The sequence below is a fragment of the Penaeus chinensis genome, chromosome 41 (genome assembly GCF_019202785.1).
Source record: "Penaeus chinensis breed Huanghai No. 1 chromosome 41, ASM1920278v2, whole genome shotgun sequence".
Lineage (NCBI taxonomy): Eukaryota > Metazoa > Arthropoda > Malacostraca > Decapoda > Penaeidae > Penaeus > Penaeus chinensis.
The window spans coordinates 1,577,701-1,580,721 of record NC_061859.1 but is presented as its reverse complement, the minus strand read 5'-3'; positions in this window follow the sequence as shown (position 1 = coordinate 1,580,721).

Here is a 3,021-nt window from a genome sequence, read left to right as displayed (position 1 = left end):
AAAAATAGAAAGAAAATAAAAAATCTAAACTGCTTCAAAAAAACAAAAAATCTAAAAAATCTTAAAAATCAAGTATGTCATTATCTCTCGCCCCGGATAGTACATAGGCAGTACCTGCGAATAGGCGTGGGGAGGGGGTGAGGGGGGGGGGGTGAGGGAGGGGTGAGGGAGGGGAGGAGGGCGGGGCAGGCAGAGAGTTCTGTTGGCGTAATTATTAGGTGCGGTACCGAGGCCTGGCAGAGGTGGGGGGGGGGGGGGAGAGGAGAGAAGGAGGGAAGGGTGGGAAGAGGAGGAAGAGAGGGAAGAAGAGGATGGGCAGGAAGAGAAAAGGAAGGAGAGAGAAGGAGAAAGGATGTACGAACCGATACTATACGCAGAAAACCGTAATAAGGAAAAAAAAAAACGAAAATAAATAATTAAACAAAAGCTAAAGTAAAAAACAAGAACAAAATATAAGAAAACAAAAACAAAAAAAATATTCCCACCATCCTAATTCCTACAAGACCGATTATCATTAGTGCCCCACGAAGGGCATCCGCGATCTCGGCTCTGATCAAGTGAACGCCCAAGCCTGTCTCTGAGGCTGTGGGATAGAGAGATGACTTTCTCGACTAAAAACAGAGACGTATAGAGAATCAAATGACAGTCCGCGTGCCTGGCAGGAGGGGAGAATGGAAATGGGGAAATGTTTTATAGATGAAAAAAAATTGATGGAATATATTAGTTGTTTTTTTTACAAAGATAAATTGAATGCATAAAATATGTTGTGGATTTTAGCTCTTAAATCAAATACAGGCATATTTCAATAGAAGTGTGCACATACGTACGCACTTCACACACAGATAGACACACACACACATTCACACACACACATACACACGCACACACACAGACAGACACACAGACACACACACACACACATTCACACACACACACACACACACACACACACACACACACACACACACACACACGCAAACGCACACACACACACACACACATTCACACACACACATACACACGCACACACACAGACAGACACACAGACACACACACACACACATTCACACACACACACACACACACACACACACACACACACACACACACGCGCGCGCGCAAACGCACACACATACAAACACACACACACACACACGCACCCACTCATTCGGACATACCCATCCCTACATCCCCCCTTCCATACAACGATCGCGCGACGTCAGCTGCGGGGAAAAGGGTACAAGGAAGAGGAAAATTGGGGTAACAAAAAGTAACACGATACTCGGGGCCTCCCACGACAAATTACTAGGGGGAGCCTGTGACACCAGACCTTCTCCGGGCCCCCGCTAGTCACTCTCTCTCTCTCTCTCTCTCTCTCTCTCTCGCTCTCTCTCTCTCTCTCTCTCTCTCTCTCTCTCTCTCTCTCTCTCTCTCTCTCTCTCTCTCTCTCTCTCTCTCTCTCTCTCTCTCTCTCTCTCTCTCTCTCTCTCTCTCTCTCTCTCTTTCTCGGTCTCGATCTCGATCTCGCTTTCTCTCTCTCTCTCTCTCTCTTTCTCTCTCTCTCTCTCTCTCTCTCTCTCTCTCTCTCTCTCTCTCTCTCTCTCTCTCTCTCTCTCTCTCTTTCTCGGTTTCGTTCTCGCTTTCTCTCTTTCTCTCTCTTTTTCGTTCTCGTTCTCGGTCTTTCTTTTCTCTTTCCCTCTCCCTCTCCCTCTACCTTTTTCTCTTTATTTCCCTTTCCTTCTTTCTCTCACTCTTTCCCCCTCTCTCCTTCCTCCCTTTCTCCCAGTCCCGTCCTCTCTCCTCCATCTCTTTCTATTTTTCGTCTCTCTCTCTCTCTCTCTCTCTCTCTCTCTCTCTCTCTCTCTCTCTCTCTCTCTCTCTCTCTCTCTCTCTCTCTCTCTCTGTCCCTCTCCCTCTCTCTCTTTCTCGCTTTCCTTCTCACTTCGACAATCCCACTCTCCCTCCCTCCTTCCTTCCCTCCCTTCCCTTCTCGCCTTTCCCCCATTTCTCTTTCCATCTTTCGTCCGCTGTCTATCTTCCTTCCTCTTTTCTCCTCCCTTCGTATTGTCAACTAAGCATATTCTTCCTCACAGAATCACCGACTTCTTTCGCGGGTTCATTTCGTGACATTTTTTAGACATAGAATGGAAAGGCTTAATAAATATTCCCAAGTCACAAAATTTGCATTCGAACCTGAGAGACCGGGAGGGAAGGAGGGTAGGAGAGAGAAAGGGCAAGAGAGAGAGAGAGAGAGAGAGAGAGAGAGAGAGAGAGAGAGAGAGAGAGAGAGAGAGAGAGAGAGAGAGAGAGAGAGAAAGAGAAAGGGAAAGAGAAAGAGAAAGAGAAAGAGAAAGAGAGAGAGAGAGAGAGAGAGAGAGAGAGAGAGAGAGAGAGAGAGAGAGAGAGAGAGAGAGAGAGAGAGAAAGAGAGAGAGAGAAAGAAAGAGAGAGAGAGAGAGAGAGAGAGAGAGAGAGAGAGGAGAGAGAGAGAGAGAGAGAGAGAGAGAGAGAGAGAGAAAAACAAAGAAACACAGAACAAAGGAAAGAAAGAAAAAAGGAAAGAAAGAAGGAAGATAAGAAAGAAAGAAAGAAAAAGAAAGGAAAAGAAAGAAAGAGAGAGAGAGAGAACGTAAAAAAATCAGACCAATTACTGCGAAACAGAGAGAAAAAGGCAGAAAGAAACACCGAAGTCTTCTCTTAACCGCTACATGATTAGCAATAAGCGAAGAACATGAACACGCTAACAAGCTGACACGGCTCCTGGTACCCCGCTCCGTCTGTCTGTCTGTCTGTGTCTGTCCATGTCTGTGTCTGCCTCTGTCTGTCTCTGTCTGCCTCTGTCTGTCTGTGTCTGTCTGTGTCTGTCTGTGTCTATCCATGTCTGTGTCTGTCTTTCTGTTTGTGTCTGCCTCTGTCTGTCTGTCTGTCTGTTTGTCTGTCTCTGTCTGCCTGTCTGTCTGTCTCTGCCTCTGTCTGTCTTTCTGTTTGTCTGTATCTGTCTGTCTGTTTGCCTGTGTCTGTG